The sequence below is a fragment of the Elephantulus edwardii genome, unplaced genomic scaffold (assembly GCF_000299155.1).
Source record: "Elephantulus edwardii isolate Elephantulus edwardi_28Jun2011 unplaced genomic scaffold, EleEdw1.0 scaffold00251, whole genome shotgun sequence".
NCBI lineage: Eukaryota > Metazoa > Chordata > Mammalia > Macroscelidea > Macroscelididae > Elephantulus > Elephantulus edwardii.
The window spans coordinates 3,609,690-3,628,144 of NW_006400001.1; the positions used below are offsets into that span (position 1 = coordinate 3,609,690).

Sequence of the window (18,455 nt, forward strand, 5' to 3'; positions counted from 1 at the left end):
CGACAGCTTCTCTAGCCATTCGTTTGTTGATGGGCACTTAGGTTGTTTCCAACTCCTTGCTATTGTGAACAAAGCTGCAATAAACATGGGTGTGCCTATATCTGCTTGGATGTCAGCTATGGTCTCTTCAGGGTTTTACTTCGGCATGTTTTCCCTTTGCTTTGGCTTTTCAATGTTCTAATGCAATTTTTAGAGTCTCTTCTGACATCCATTTTGGTTTTTTGTTCTGCTCTATCCTTGTAATGACCTTTTGTTTTCTTCATGGATAATATCACCCCACAACTCATCCTGTTTTCAGTTGCAGGTATTCCACGTCCCAAATCTATTCCTAAGATGAATCTGAAATTCAGATGGAATAGATTCAAGATCATATGTTGGTTCTTGTGGTCTAATTTTAATATCTTTAGCCTCAATTTGAACTTGCACAGGAGTTATTGTTGATCTGACCCACAGTTCATCCCTGGCCTAGTTTTAACTACTGATGTTGAACTTCTTTAACAATTTCTTCCACAGATATAATCAATCTGATTCCTGTGTAGCCCATTGGGTGAGATTCATGTGGAAAGTCATCATTTGCATCTTTTTAAAAAGTTATTTGCAATTAATAAATCATTGAAAATACAAAATTCTATCATTCTATTTCCAGCCTTATTTCTTTCACCAAGCCCATATTTTCTAACCACTATTCCTGGATGTAGGAACATATACTGGAATAAGAGTGGTTTTACAGGTCTTCCTTCTGTGAGTATAGATGATATCCTATCACTCACAACATTGCATTTCTGGATAGAACTTGAAATTCGCTTTTAGACTGTGAGTGCAACCCCATTCTTCTGTTTTTCATTCCCAGAATAGTATACCATGTGATTATCTGATTCAAAGTGGTCAAAGCTGATCCATCTCATCTCACTAACACCTAGTATGTTGTTGTTCATGTTCTTCTTTTCATTTTTTAAAATTTTCAGTTTTCCAACATTCAGGTTACGTGTACTCCATGTTCCATAGTAAATAATATTTGTCTTTTTTTTTTTTTAAATGAAAAAAATTCTCCCTTGGATTTTACAGACCCAAAGGCAAAGGAACAGAGGCTGTTCTCATGGTGGAGAGGTCCCACTGCACCCACTCCTTCAGAGATCCTTGTCCTCCTCTGCCTGAATGGGCTTTCTATGTCCAAGAGGGCATCAGAAAACCCATGGAGACTGTACACACACAGGGCAGCCTCCCCAAACACACTCCTTTGACAAGACCAAACAAAATCACAGCTGAAAATGTTCAGGTCAAAAATCAAGTTTAAACTAACCAACAGCTGTCTTCCCAGGCAGGCTGGTGAGATACTTTTGGGGTGAAGGCAGCAGTGTTAAGGAGAGTACTGTGGAATCGGGTGCTGAGCAGGAGGCTGGCGTTTCAATTGGAGGTCCCTGGAGTGGTGGCCTGCCAGCCCATGTCACACTCGTGCACTGTGGAAGCAGCCTTGGGCCACAGGTGGGCCTCAGTCGTCCTTCAGGTAGGCCTCGGGCTCGGGCTTTGGCTTTGCCCACTCCTCAAGCTCCTTCCGTGGCATTTTCTGCTGCAGCTCGTCTGTCTGGGCCTCAGCCAGCTTGGTCTATGATTTCTGGGAGAACTGGCGAACCTCCTGCACCTGTGACTTCATCAACTGGTTGTGGCTCCGGGTGGTGACAGAGGCCTGCCTGGTCTGCACCAGTTTGGGACACAGCTTCTGTGGCCATCTCATCCAGTTTGTCTCTAACTTTAAATATTCTTGTTGTTTGGAAGTCATCTCAAATCTGGCTCCCATAATTACCTGCCACATTTCATCTTCCTCCTGTTAATTCATTTTCCCAAGTAAACATGCCTATTGCCGGTACAGGGAAATTAAGGTATACACAATCTTGGTATATTCAGCAATGGCTTCAATGAGTGCGTACATGGTCTGAGAGAGCAAGGTGGGGGTGCTGTCATCAAAGACATTGCCCAACTCATTAGTGCATCGTTACTCAGAGAATGTGGCTAAAATTCCTGAGGACGGAGGAGACACGGGGCACTCCAGACACTGATGCCCTATTTGTCATTAATTATCCTCATTTCAACTGACTTCCAATCTGGGCTCTGTGACTACACTACTATAAATATGTGTGTTCTTTTAGTGTTCATAGGGCTTTCAAAGTTCTGTTGTTTTAGAAGTGGATGGACAATCCTACTTTCTAATTTGTCTTAATCTGGGAGCTCTAATAAAACCTGTTCACCATGAGTAACCCTTATGGCATTTGACACACCAGTAGCATATCTTTCGGTAACAAGGCAAACTGTAAATTATCTTAGTACAGCTAACTGATAGACAAGTTCTGTACCAGTTTTCCCCAAACACAATAAACTGTCAATTTAGTTAGTCACTATATGTAATAACTTATCAGTCTTCTTATCAGGCCTTAGGGACACTGGCCCAAGAACCCAACCAACTTTCAATCACAAATACCTGCCCATCTGATTTAAATAAGAGGCCTCCTGTCCACAACTTGATTGTTAATGAAATCAAAATAACCAAGCAGCTTACGCCTGTTATTTTTAAATATTTTTAGTTATCAATAGGTAAGGTTTTGAATTGTTTCCACCCCATAGAAATAATTAAACACAGTGTGGAAGTTATTGAACAATATTGATAATATCACAGGAAAGTAACAGGACATTTAGAGAGAATTGTTTGAAATTCAAGGTAAATTGAGAAGAGATTTGTAGCATGAGGTATTACATTTGATTGTGCAGACTGCAATAAATTGTGGCTAACATTGGCAAGCATTGGAATCAGAGAACAGTTAATTCATGTGCTCATGTGAAACCTATGCTTAGTTCAAGAGTTGGCTAAACAGATTAAGGGATATCATATTGTTTAAAATCAGAGAAAGCTTGGATCAGCATTGTATCTTTTCTCCATTTCTCTTCAATATGTATGATGAACAAATCAATTGAGAAGCTAGACTTTATGAAGAAGATGTGATATCAGAATGGAAAGAAGTCTTATTAGCAACCTGCTTTATGCTGATAATACAACCTTGCTTGCAGAAAGTGAAGAAGACTTGAAGCACTTACTGCAGAAGATCAAAGACAACAGTCTTATGAATTATATTTTAACATCAGGAAAACAAAAAATCTTCACCACTAGACCTATAGGCAATAGGAAAATGGAAACAAGATTGAAGTTGTCAATGAATTAATTGCACATGTATGGGCAATCAACACCTATGGTAACAGCATTCAATAAATCAGAAAACATACAGCATTGGGAAAATCAACTGTCAAAGACCACTCTAAAGTGCTAAAGAGCAAGGGTTTCAATTCAAAGACTAAAGTGTGCCTGATCCCAGCCATAGTATTTTCAATTGTTGAAAGCTGTGCGATAGAAGAATCAATGCCTCTGAATTGTGATATTGGAGAAAAATACTGAATATCTCCTAGATTGTTAAAAGGATAAATCTATCTTGGAGGGTGTGTAACCAGTGCATTCCTTAGAGGCAGGGATGTTGAAGCTTTATTTTTCATACATAAAGTGTGTTGTTAGGAAAGACCTGTCCATGGAGGGCGGGAGGGATATCCACAAAACTTAAAAAAAAACAATAACACCAAACCCACATCAGCCTCATCATACTGGGGATGGTGAAGGGTCAGTCAAAGAGAAGAAAGCATCTATGAGATGGATTCACGCAATGACTATAAAAGTGGCCTGGAGTGTTAAGGATTGCACAGGATAGGGCAAGTTTCAAATCTATTGTCCACAGAGGAGCTTTGAATTTAAGTGGACTTGATGGCATCTTAAAATAAAACCAACAATGAGGGTATCTTGGTCTTTTAGTTGTTTGGGTTTTTTTTTTTTTTCTCTCTGTCATTTTGCTGCAATGCTTTTTATTGTTGCTAAATTTTTATTGTTTGGTGGTTCCATTTACTTTTCTGTGCTAAGTTCTACTTTTTTTTTTTTTTAAGTGATTCTTATTATTTTCTTCACTGCTGTTGTTTTAGTGTTCAGTAAGTCTTTTATTTTGAAAAGAATGCTTATAAATTTCCTTGGAGTTTACTTTATGAGTTACTATTTTCCCCCCAAGTGTAAAATCGATCACTTTGTCGTGACATTGCCTTGACTTTCGCGTCATTTAGAAGAGGTATAGCTGTTTTTTTGGGTTTGTTCCCCCTGTTTTTACATTGTTGTTCTTGAGGTGTACCACTGAGTGGGAACTGACTCATAGCTTATCTTCCAGTACATTTTTAGAGACAGTTAATTGTATGGGAGAAGATTGCCAACCCTTCTTTTGTGGAGCAGCTGTGTGCCTTTGGGTTGGTATCACAGATTTTTACCACTAGACCACCAGAGCTGTCTTGTTATGTTGCATTGAGTCACTTGCAATGTACAACAGCTTCAAACTCTGCTCTAACCTGAGCCAACATTATTGTACCCCAGTCACCGAGCCAATCCATCTCATCCAGGTCTTCCTCTCTTGTGCTGTCCCTCCAACCTCACAGCATAGTAAATATCCTTTTCCAAGCACTGATCCTTGCAACATGTTCAAAATATGTCAGATGGAGCTTCAGAATCATTGCCTCCAAGGCTATCCTTATTTATAGACTGGTAAATTTTAGTTTCTGATTTTTATTATGTTGTTGTTATTGATTGCTTTTGAGTCGAAAACGTCTTATAGCGACCCTATAAAAAAAAAGACCTGAAGCCTTTTTATAACTATCATAATTTCTCCAAGTTCACAGAGTTTCCAGAGACAAGTGGTTTAGGAAGTGGATGCCTCTTCTGATTCCAATCCTGTCTTGAATTAGGGCTCCACCAAACACTATTGACCTCCATTATGGCATTTGATACACCCCCGCTCCCAATGGCACAAGGTTCAGCATCACTGCAAGCCCATATTACTTCAGTGTAGCAAATTAACAGAGGAGTGCTGTACAACTTAGAAACTTAAAAGAATGTTCCTCCAAAATAAAATAACACTAGACCCTCAGACCCAACTAACTTTAAATACAAAGGCCCTCTCTCCTCCCTCCCAGCCCAAGACCTGAAGCCTTTCTGTAACTATTGTCATTTATCCAAGTTCATAGCATTTCCAGAGGCATGTGGTTTAGGAAGTGGATGTCATTCCTGCTTCCAAACCTGACTCAATCTGGTAGCTCCACCAAACTCTGCCCACGATGGGTATCCATTATGGTGTTTGGCACACCTATGGTACAGTTGTTCCATCACGGCATTTGAGACCCCAGTGGCACAAGATTCAGTGTCAAAGCAAACCCAGATTACCTAAGCACAGCAAAGTGCCCAGAGTGCTGTATAATTTAGAAGAATGTTCCTCTAAAACATAGCAACAAGGGATTAAAATATAATCCCTTGGCCCCAACTTTTAAACACAAGGGCCCTCTAGGAGGTCTTGTTGACTCTAAATAAGAGGCTTAAATAAAACAAAACAAAAAACAAACAAACAAACAAACAATAACCCCACCACCAACAACAACAAAAAAAAACCCACACAATCTACACAGATCCTCAAACCAAAATGAGCACCATCTTACAGAGTCCAACTGCTTTATCCAACTCCAGAATGGAGACAATGGGCCTGGCTCTGGATTGTTTGGTTGGTCGGAAACCTCTTGTTGGAGCCAATGAAAGATTTTCATTATATGTTGTATATTTCTGTGTCTGAGTCACTTTCTGAATGATAGTGCCATTCATATTGATTTCAGGCTGTTGTTGATTATTGTTGCCCATCAATCCCAAGAATGACCTTTAGTGCAGTCACAGCAGCAAGGGGCTTCAATGTGTCAGAGACTAAGAGGTTGGCACAGATAGGGCAGAGTTCAGCTCTATCGTTCAGAAATCACTGTGAGCCATCCTCTCTTTGATGGCACCTACCAGGAACAAAAACAGTATTTCTTGTAAACTTGGCCCAGTTTTCACAGAATCCCTTAGTTTCTTTTCATTTGGAAATGTTCAAATTTTACCATCAGATTTGAGGGACACTTCTACTAGCTATATAACTATCGGCTGGCAACTTTTTTTCTTTCAGATTTTTATTATGTCATCTTTTGTCTTTCTCCTGCTTGATTTCTTCTGAGAAATCAGAACTTACTGGTTTTCATTTTTAGAGAACTCTTCATCTTCCTGAATGCTTTCAGAATTCTTTATTTGTCTTTAATTTTGTAAAATTGTATCATGATGCCTTAATGTTATTATTTTGGAATATATCTTGTTTATGTGTCACTCTGTTTCTGTGATTAATAATTTCTCATTTTCATAAAATGTGTGGTTTACACCAGTAAATCTTAAATTCTTTTTTGCTCTTTCTCTTTCTCTATTTCCTTCTCCCTCTCCCCCTCCCCCCCCCCTCCCCTCTCCTCCTCCTCCTCCTCCTCCTCTTTCTTCTTCTTCTTCTTCTTTCTCTCTCCCGCCTTCCCTCTCTCCCTCCCTCTCCTGGAATTCTAACCACACCTAAGCTATTCTTCTTGAATGTTTCCCCATATATTTCCTTTATTTTATTTTCTTTCTATTTCTGAATTGTCCCTCTAGCACATTAGTGTTGCAGGATTTATGTTGCTAAATCTGTGTTCCTTTTTTGTCAATGCTGTTCTTCTGCCTTTACAATGTGCTTTTTTTAAAAAAAAATAATGAATACCAAGTGTCATCCACTTCCTAAACAACATGCCTCCAGTAAATTATGAACTTTAATAAATGTTGATAACTGTAGAGGGGCTTCAGGACTTTTGTTCATAGGGTCACTATTAGTCATACTTGAAGACAATAAAAACCCCCAATTATTATACTAGTTTATTTACAAAATTAGAATACATTGTTTTCCTTAACAGATTCTTCCAATTTCCCTCACCCAACCATACATCAGATTGTACAACCCCATGATTAATCCCCCCGCCCCACTGCACATCATCATCCCTCTGCTCCCACCCCGCCTTGGATCCTTATACTCATTCTGTAATAATGGTTTTATACAATATTTGTTTTTGCAGGACTGAGTTAGTTCACTCAGCATAACTATCCAGTCCCTCCCAAGTTGGTAAAAATTTACAAAATCATTGCTCTTGTATGCTGCGTAGTACTCCATTGTGTGAATGTACCATAATTTGTCAATCCATTCACTTGTGGTTGGACATCTGGGCTGTTTCCATGTTCCTATTATGATGAATAACACTACTATGAACATTGGTGTATAAATCTCCATTTGTACCTCAGTTCTCATTCTCATTTTTTCAGGGGATATTCCAAGCAGTGGAATAGCTAGGTCATATGGAATTTCTACTTTCATCTCTGTGAGGAAGAACCAAACTGCCTTCCAGAATAATTTTATCATTTTACAATCCCACCAACAATGTACAAGAATTCCTTTCTTGCCACATCCTTGCTGCCCTATTAAATATTGCCACTTTTACTGGAGTGAGATGGTACCTCATTGTGGTTTTGATATGCATCTCTCTTAGTGTCAATGATTTTGAGCATTTCTTCATGTATCTGTTTGCCATTCAAAAATATTCCTCTGGGAAAGTTCTTTCCATGTCTTTTACCCATTCTGTAATTGTGTCTCAGTTCTGATTTCTTTTGGATATATTACTAGCAGTGGAATAACTGAGCAATATGAGATTTTTATGTTCATCTGTTTTTTTGAAACATCAAATTATTTTCCAAAGTGAATGTATCATATTACAATCATGTTGGCACTAGTACATGAAAGTTCCAATCTTTCTGTATCCTCACCAACTTTTATTGGTGTCTATCCTATTTAATTTTGCTATTGCTGCTAGAGTAGGGTGGTATCTCATTCTTGTTTTGATTTACATCTCTGTAGTTGCTGGTGATTTTGAACATTTCCTCATGTGTTTGTTTTTAAATTTTTGTACATTTTACAATGGGGCTATGATAACTATTTCTTGTAAAGACACTATAGTATTTTCCAGACTTTAGTTGTAATATTCTGAATTTAAATTAGTTGAAATTCTTGCCAACTTCAATATTTTCTCCATCTATCATGTTATTTTTAATTAATCCAGTAGTATTTTTATTTCCTTTATGTTCAAGATTGTTGTCATACATATAATATCTAATCATATATTCCTTTCAGACAGTTTTTCCCCTCATTTGTTCTCACACAGTGTTCATTATCTAGTTGGTAGATAATGACAACACTTTTCTTTTCAGTCTATCTTAATCTTAACTTTATAAGTGTGTCTCTTGTAAAGAGGATGCTGATGAATTTTGATATTTTTAATCCGATCTGATTTTTTTTTTCCTCTTCAATGGTACATTTAAATGATTTGTATTCATTGTAACTATGGAAAAGCCAGGTTTTATTGCTATAATTTTGTTAGGATTTTTTTTTTTGGTGTGATTTCTGATTAGTTTAATCCATAACCCTTACTGTGACATCTCTGAGAGGATGATTTTCTTCAATATATCTTACAACATTGGTCTTATTTTTATGAACTCCCTCATTTTCTGCTTTTCTGAGAATATATATCTCTCTATCTTATCAGGTGAACAGTTTTGCTGGGTACAGTATTCTTAGTTGATAATTTTGTTGAGTATTTGATATATAACATGGTCTTCCAGCAATCACATTTTATGCTGAGAAATGAGTATTTAATCTTATTTAGTCTCTTTTATAGTTTACACTTAATTTCCCCCTAATACCTTCAGAATTATTGCTTTGTATTTGATTCTGGAAAATTTTACTATGATGGTTCTTGATGTTTTTCTTTTGCCGTCTTTTCTCCATGACTTACTCAGGTTCTTGGTTGTATATTCTTTCATTCTTTATGTTACCTAAAGTTTTCTTCTCATAACTCTTCCACAACTTCCTCAGTGCTTCTCCCTCTTTCTTTATTTCTGTTCTAGAATTCCAACTATTTGCATGTAATTCCTCCTGTTTGTGTCCCACATTATTCTTAAGTTTTCTTTATTTTCCTTCTTTTTTTATTCAGCTTTTTGCTTCAGCAGATCAGCACTGAAAGTTCCATCTTCTATTTCTTTGATTCTGTACTCCATCTCTCCATTTCTGTCCCTTTAACATGTTAACAACTTCTGAGATGGTATTGCTAATAGACTGGATTGTCGTTTTTTGTTTTTCTTGGGTTTCTAATGTCTCATTTGCTTTATCTATATTGTCATATATTTTGAGTTCCTTTTTGCTTTTGCTTGCAAAATCGTAAAATTCTTTGAGGTTTTTCTTTTACACATTTAAAATACTAAATTATTGTTCTTTGGAGTTCTGTGGTAGAATGTTCTATCAGAGTTTTCTAGCTTCAGGAAATCCTGAATTGATTCTATGTTTTGATTACTTTTTGGAGGTGACATCTTTCTTGGGTTTTGTGTAAGATATGAGGTAGCTGCTGCTTCTTTGACATTGCTGTTATGAAGTTATTCTCTTCTTAACATGAAGAACACAAAAGTCCTTGCCACTCGGCCAAGAGGCAGTATCAGTATCATGATAGCTGGAGAAAAGATTGAAATTGTCAACAATCTCTTCTTATTCGAATCCATGGCAGCAGCAGTCAAGAGATCAAAGGAAGAATTACACTGAGGAATATCTGCAATCCAAGTCCTCTCCAGAATACTGAAGAACAATGTTATCAGCTTACTGAGGAACAATGATGTTCGCTTGAGGAGTAAGGTGCACCTGATTTAAACAAGGATCTATCCAATCACTTGCTATGCTGCAGAGATAGGAGCATGAATAAACATGACAGAAGAAGAATTGATGCCTTTGAACTATAGTGTCTAAGAAGTGTACTGAATAGTCCATGAACTACCAATAGAACAAAAAGAGGTGTTTTGGAAAAGATGTAACCAGACCTCTCCTTAGAGTCAAGGATTATGAAGCTTCCTCTTATATTCTTTGTTCATGTTGTTAGGAGAGGTTATTTTTTGTAGAAGGACATCATGCTTGAAGAAGTGGAGGGAGGGTGAAGGAGAGGAAGACCCTGAAGCAGATAGATTGCCACAGTGACTGCAGCAATAGGCTCAAGTAATCAGAGATTGTCAATATGACACAGAATAGAACAAGGTTGAGGTCTGTTCTTCATGGGGTTATTATGAATCATACTTGATTTAAAGGCACCTTACAACACTGACACAAACAGTTTAAACTTTAAGATGTTCCAGGATCCAAACCATGGTCATCTAAATTTCTTTTATATGCATCAGAAAGGATGACAGGACAATTGATACCTAACTTTGAGTTGTAGTTTCAGAGAAATGCACTGCATATCCCGTGGACTATAAAGAGAATACACATGTCTATCGTGAAGAAAGTAAAACCAGGGTGCTTCTTAAGGCAAGGATCTCAAAACTCCATCTCACATACTTTAGACATGCTATTTAGGTGGACATCATGCTTGGAGAGATGGAGCTTCAACATAAAAGGGAAGAATCTTTAACAGAATAGATTGACACAGTGGTTAAAAGAGCGGGCTCAAGTGTGTTGGAAATGGTGAGAATGGCATAGGACGGGAAGGGTTCAGATATTTTTCTAGGATAAATATGGGCCATAGTTAACTCAGTAGCCCAAACAGCAAGACTTGTAAATAAATACAAGCATTTTCAGATCAGATTTTAAAAGCCTTTTGAATATGTTGTTAAAGCAGACTTATTTAAAAAACAGAGACTGACTATCTGAAAATAAAAGCATAGATATATATCATCTAAATAGTAAAGAATGAAGCTTTAGATAATCAAACATTAGATAAGGTCATTTTAAGTCTAAAGCATCCATGCTAGAGAAAAAATTTTAAAAAATTAAAATCACGCATAATAATTCTAAAATTTCATGTCCTACTATATGCTGAAAGAAAAAAAAACTAAAGAAATATACAAAAGCTTAAAAATCCATAGCTCTAGAGGAAATACATAATTCCACATTTAGAGTGGAAATTTAAACAGGCTTGTCAAATTAACTGAAAATAAATAGACAAATATGTCAAAAAATAGACAGAACTATTCTTAGCTAAATTGAAAAATGTAGTTTTAAGGTGAGAAAGTTAAGGTTTAAAGTGATTGAATGATTTAATTATAATGACTGATATAACACCTGTGTCTAGGAACAATAGTAAATACACCTGTAGAACAGCTATGAGGAGAAGGTTAAGTCAGACCAAGCCATAGAACCAGCTCATTGAAGTTTGACCCTCTGCTGAGAGTTTTAGATTTCCACCCCAGATATACTGAGTAAGAATCTACATTTTAACTAGATTCCCCAGGTAAGTTTTATTTATACATAAGAATCACCTGGAGATCTAGAAAAATCACCTAGGGAACTCATTAAAATGTAGATTCTGTTTCAGTACCTCTGTAGTGAAAATGCAAATTCTCAGCTAGAAGATAAACCAGAATGAATCAGCTAGAAGCCCGGCTTTGAATCTTTGAATTTGATTGCCTTGTAGATGTAAGGTGGGAAATACTGATCGTTTTATTAGTGTCTGTATTATGCTGAATTCTCTAGAGAAGCATAGTGATCTCTATCATGATCAACAACTACACACACACACATATCTAAGTGTGTTTATAACTTATGTTGGCATAGTCAGTAGGGTATTACCCTGTTGACCCAAAGACTTTGCCTCTTCGTTGGAATCCACTAGTAGAATAGACTAGTAGCCCTGCAAAAGAAAGATGAACAATCTACTTCCATACTATTTCCTGTTGTTTGTTGTTATGTGCTGTCAAGTCACTTGTGACTTCCAGTGATCCTATGTACAACAGCTCAGAAGCCTGCCCTGTTCTGAGCCAGTCTCACTGACTCTGACATACCTAACCCCATTGCCCTAGTTATTGTATCATTCCATATTATCTGGGATCTTCCTCTCCTGCACTGTACCTCCAGTCTTCTGAGCATGATGTCCTCCAAGGACTGGTTCTTTCTGGCCTCATGCCCAAAGTATTTGAGATGGACTTTCAAAATCCTAGCCTTCGAGAGAGATCAGTTGGCCGAGTGGACAGGAAGTGATGCTACCAAGCCAGAGTTGGGTGACTTAATATCTGGCCCTCAGGCCTGGTTTTAATTGTTTTTGGTCAAAACATTCTTCTAGGTCGTACAGTCCTCGTCTGTCCACTTGCCATACAGAGGTAACTCGTGGTTGCTGTGAAGCTGAACACACAATTAACACCCTTGATACCAGCAGTCAGGAAATCAGGAGACTTATTGCACTGGGAAAGTCTATACTTATGGACCTCTCCAAATTATTGAAGATCAATGATGCCAGTTTGAGGACTAAGTTGCATCCGATTCAGGGCATGGTCTTTCTGATCACTTGCTGTGCATGCGAGAGTTAGACAATTGCTAAAGATGACAGAAGGAGAATCAATGTCTTTGAGCTGTGATGTTGGAGAAGAATATTGAATATCCAATGGAGTTCCAAAGGTATAAACAAGTATGTCTTAGAGAAAGTGGAGCCAGGCTGCTTTTTGGAAGAAAGGATATGAGGATTTATCACACATACTTTGGACATATTTATAGGAGAGACAATTCCTTGGAAAGGGACATAATACTTGGAAAGGCAGAGGGTCATTGGAGAGGAAGACGCTTGACCAGGTGGATTGACAAACTCAATGCTACAATGAACTTTAATGTGTCAGAAAGTGTGAGGATGGCACAGGACAATACAAGATTCAGATCTGTTGTTCACAGAGTCGCTATGGGTCGTACTTAACTTGACAAAACCTAACAACAACAATCATAACAATCTACAACCTTTGAGCTTCTTACCCTCATCTCAAATTTAACATGGCTTAAATAAGTTTAATTACTACTCTTTCTAGCAATAAGTGTCCAAAATGCTACTTCTTTAAAAAATATAATGTTATTCTTCATTTACCCAAAGTTAAATTTTCAGGATGGTTTTAAATGCTCCTCTAGAGTAATTGTTTGTATTTGGCTGCTAATCTGAAAACTGACAGAAAGAAGTTACTCAGCAACACAACAGTAGAAAAATACCGACATTGAGTTTCTCTTAACATTAAACTAAAAGAAGAAAAAAATAAAAGGAGTAAACTAAAAGACAAAACCAGAAAACTCATTGCCATTAGGTCCAAACCTAAGCAAAAGGGACGAAATAGCATGGAGGGATACTGATATCCTTTCTCCTGTTGAGCGGCTGCTGGGTTCAAACCATTTGATTTTGAGTTGATAGCACAGCTTCTTCCTGACTAGGCCACCAGAGCTCACCAAGGAAACCCCATGAAACAGTTTTCTGCAACACAAAGATTCATTATGAATCAGAATCAACTAAACATGACTTAGTAACATTGTCAAGGACAACCACCACCACACATTCTTTTAAGTCCACTAATTCAGCATTTATATTCCATTAATATTTTCTCCTAAATTATTGTTAAATTCTTTAACTTTTTCCCTAACAAGTTTTATTAACCGTTACCATTTTTCTCTTTTTTAAAACGAGATTTCCTTCATACTTTGCTAATAGAGTGTCTATGCTTTTGTACCTGTTGTTATTGCTGTTGTTGTTATTGTTCTGTGTTGTTGACTTCTCTGTGACTCACACCAACCCTAGGTACCACAGCTCTGGAACCTGCCCTATCCTTAGACAGTCTCACTGATCCGGCATCTATACTCTTATGTTATCAGGAGTCTCTTCTATTTCTTACATTGTGCCTTTTACTAAATCTGAAAATACATTTTGTTTTAAACCTGATCTACTATCTGAACTTGGGTAATAATATCACTATTGTCTGAATTTCTCAATTATAGATCCAGGAAATCAAACTTGACAGCCTGTAATTTTACCACTCATCCTATAAGTAGTTGAGTCCATATGTTCTAAATATATTTCTATTTCTTCTCGCTGTCCCTATCCTACTTTATTCCTTCCCACTTATATAGATTATTTCAAGTTACTCAGCTGTAGTCCTAACCCCAGACACACCTCTGTGCTTTAATTAATTCTTCTCAGTCTACTGACAGATTTATTGCTCAAAAATAACACTATGATCATGTTGCACCACTTCCTTGCTTAAAGTATTTCAGTGGTTCCCTGGCTGACTGGTTGAAGTCCAAATTCCTTAGGGTGGCATGCCTGAAACTTGACGTCCTGAAACTAACCTCATCTCTTGTCACTTCCTCTCACAGTCTAACCAGATGAACTATTTCAAGAGTCATCTCAAAATGTCATGGGTACATTTCTGTCCTCTATTGCTTCAGCAAAGTCTTGTCCCTATCAGAAATATAAGGCAAGGTTCAGAACTATTGTTCATAAAGTTACTATGAATTTTAGTTGATGCAATCACATGTAATGACAGCAAAACAACCACCACTTAATATTAATTTGACAGCTCGTATTAATTTCAAATAAAGGTAATCAAAAACTCAGGTAGCCTAGAGAGTTACATCTTAGGATGCTAACCAAAAGATTAACAGTTGGAAGCTAGCAGATACTCCCCGGAAGACAGGTAGTCTTCTCTGTAAATATTAAAGCCCTGAAACATAATCGAGTGTGGCTCTGAGTCATGACGTGACAACAGTAAACTATTGTTTATTTTCTGGGGGTGTGGTTTTACTGATGACAAGGCACATATAAGAATGTTAAGTTTTTCTGTAGATGGTAGATTAACACCAATGTGTTTAAAAATGAGCCTATATCAAGAATAGATAGCAGTCTGAATGGTAAAATGCCTGCTTTGCCTTAAGGACAACTGAGAATCCTCGTTCCTGGGCTAAATGTTGGCTTTTTCTGACAAGCATACAAAGTGTGAAACCAGGGATTATCCCGAAATCTGTTCAGGACAGACAGATGTTATCATGACAACTCCTCATCAGTGTTCTTCCCCATGGTTCGAAATGATGATCCCTAGTCACTAAACTCACAAAAATAAGCATGCAAGAGACAGATAAAGGAAAATGGACATTTCTGGAATGTCTGGGATAGAATCTCTCACAAGCAAAAAAGGCAAAAAAGGAAAGAAGAGAGAGGGGTAGGGAGGGATCAAAATGAGGTTGTGGGGAGAGCAGGAGGAAGAAGGCACTGTGAAGCTACCAAATTATTTTTTGTATAGTTTGTCTCAATGTGATATTTTATAGCCATATAAAACCAAATATGCTTATTTCACAGCAAGTAGGAAGATGTTGAATTGGAAAAAGCTGGAGAAACAGCATGCAACTCATAAAAACATGTGGTTTGAATTTGCACATGTATCCATCATGAAGCAGCGTTCACTAAAAGGCAGATCAGGATCTTTAGTGCAAATGGAAGGTGCGAGCTGACTTCTCTAACAGCTACTCAGTCACAGGTAAGCAGCTAATACGTACAGACATTCCCGAGGAGGATACTTTTTTCATGAGAATAAACAATGGCAATTACTATTGTCCATTATCAAGTGGACAAAGCAAGCTGCTGACCCCTTACTGTTGGTGAGGAAAAGAAACGAGTTCGTGTTACGGAAGGATTCATTCTGGCTGGGGACAGTTAGTCTCTCCCACATCGTGCCTCCTTGGCGGTGCATTGAGAATAACAGGTGGTCAACCTCTTTTATGCCAAGTTAATTCTTGACCACAGAGCTGTCCCCTGTGAGTTTTGTGACACAGAGCTCTGGAAAAAAGACAAGGCACAGCTATCAGCTGATGATACTGTATAACATGAGGAGGCTAGAGAGCATTATGCTGAGCAAACAAACTCAGTCTCATAAGGACAAATACTGCATGCAATTACTATTGTAAAGATGGAGTAACTAATAAGATATGGATAGAAGACAAAAGGGTGTAAACAGGGGGCAGGAGTAGCTGAGGGGGGACAAGGGGAAAGATCATGGGGATGTAGAGTATGTTGGGCAGAGGGAGGGGAAGAAGGAAGTAGGAGAGATACAGTGGGAACCTGAAAACACAGGGTCACAGATGGCATAGGTCAATAGTAACTAACTTTCAAAAACAGTGTATGGGAATGATTGTATGAAACACAATGTGAATGAATGAATGTGTGAAACACAATATGTACACATGAAACACAATGCAGATGAATTTTGTATGCAAATAAATGTTGTTGTATGAAATCAAATTGAAAGCGACCCATTGCTGACCCTCAAGTAGGTTTTCAGAGATGGTAAATCACACAGGAGGAGACTGTCTATCCTACTCTCTTGGAGCATCTGGGGGATTCAGAATCTGAACCTTTGGGATTGCAGCACAGCTCCATACCAGTAGGCCACCAGAGCTCCAATAGAAAACAAAATAAGAAAGGGGGGGAGGAATCAAGATCAACATTAAAATCTCAGAACTTTCTCCTGGATACTGGCTTTGGTGCAGAACGACCTCTATCTCCTAGTGATAACAGATTGTGATAATGTGTTCCAGTTCTATTAATCAGGGCTGCCAGGAGAGTCCCTCTCACTTAGATCATATCCATGTGACAAAGAGAGGGGCAGATGGGTTTGACACTGTCTGATTTGTCTAGAGTCTTCACTTGCCTAAGTGTGGTGTCTCCTGGCAGTTCAGTATTTTATACCCTTGTGTGGCTATCCAGGTTCTAATCCTGCAGCTGCGCTAACAAAGAACTTAATGTCATTTTGGGCGAATCAACCTCATATTTGAATGTTCTTACTAAAGACCTACATAAGGACAAAGTGAACCAAATGCTCACACAGACTTCCCTTTGCAGAAAAACTGTTATAAACATGATTCTTAAAGGCAGACTAATGACACAGATAAAGATTGGAGTTTGGTGATTTTCAAGGAAATCTAAAAGTGACAGAGAAGCCAGACAGTTTTGTAATCTTTAGAATGCATGCGTAGAACAGCATGAACGAGGGCTTCTCTCCCATTGGGGAACTGGAGTCTGTCACATTATCCCCATTGCCTCTCGTAATTTCCCTGGCTCGGCACCACATGCAACAGATGCAAAGGGTCACCAGTGAAGGGCAAGATATTTTGTGAAAATAATAGAACCATGCTATCTCTATAGCCAGTTTTCTCCACTCTGCACTTTAAGGGCCATTGCTTGCTTTTCATAGAGCGATTTTCTTTTCACTTGCTGGGGTTTATTTTATTGGAAATGGTACAAAGATAAAACTAAATAAATAAATAATTTTTTTTTAAAAAAAGGGAAAAGAAAGGCAAGATTTTTGTTTTGTTTTGTTTTCCCCCAAGTGTTAAAGAAGCAATACCCAAGGCCTGCATGGGATGGGATTTTTCTTCCTAAAATATTTTGCTTGTAATACATCTTCTCTACCCTGGAACATGAAAGGTTTACTTAGCTAATATGATTGAAGTAATATGAAGCTGATGAGGGGAAAAAAAGTTACTAAGAAAGGGAGACAAAGAAGGGAAAGAAGAAAACAAAGAGAAACAGACACTGAAAGAGAAAAAGCAAAGACAGAAGAGGCAGAAGGGAAAACAAACGAGGACAGTTGTTTCTGCATTATAGGAAGCCAGCAGAATTCACCTCTAGAATAAATGATGTTTTCTTTAAGAAAAATTACTGAAAGAATGTTTAGTTTACACAACGTTAGCCTCATAGCTGGTGTAATGGACTTATGGTCAGGCTACAGTAGAGACAGAGACAGAAGAGACAGAGTTGACACGAAATTATCAATTGCTGAGAATTCTGCATTTGAGGTTGCCAAGAAGTTACCCAGAAATCTGCTTTGAGGTTGTGGGTACTGGTGAATTCTGGAACCCATAAACAAGAGAAAATTATACACATAAAAACACAAAGAGACCCAGACAGATGTCAGGGAATCATGGCCATCAGAATTTCAAGCTGAAAATGGCTTTGTGAGATGTATCTTTAGTGACTTCTGGTGGCCTCACCCCCAAGAAGTTGTGCTGTTTACCCAAAGGCTGCATGCAACTCGCTAGAGAGTCCAATTCACCAACCAAAGGCCTCAGAGGAGAAAGATGTATAATTTCCTCTCATGATTTTTACAGCCTTGGATACTCAAAGGAGGGTTTGCTAAGAATTGGTTTTTACTCAAAGGCAGCGAGTTGACTTTTAAATTGAGACATAGTTTAAACATTAGTTTTTATTCCAGGCTGTTTTATATTTTACTATAAGAGTCTCTGCACTGCAATTCCAAAGGCACACAGTTGGAGGCCACCAGATACTCCAGAGGAGAAGGATGGGCAGTCTTCTCCCATATTCGAGTTGTGTTTCATTCAATTATATGGGAGGTTTCTATGAGGCAGAGTCAAGTTGAAGAACTCACTAGAGGGTCAGCAATGAGTTGATCTCTACAGTACATATAAGAATAATAACAACATAAAGTGACACTGGAGAGCTCTCTTTTCATTTGAAATGAATTATACCATCTGGAATTAATTATTTAGGAATGAAGGGGATAAGGTTATGTTTACCAAGGAATAATGTGGTGGCTATTGTTGTTGCTGTTATTATGTGCGGTAGAGTGGCCTGTGACCCATAGTAACCCAATGTACAGCAGCTCTGAAGTCTGTCCTGTCCTGAGGCCA

General features: G+C 38.0%; 1 pseudogene; it reads right to left on the minus strand.

Moving 5' to 3' along the window:
* Window positions 1-1,489: 1,489 nt before the first annotated feature.
* Window positions 1,490-5,716, minus strand: LOC102870636 (annotated as a pseudogene).
* Between the last annotated feature and the right edge of the window lie 12,739 nt (window positions 5,717-18,455).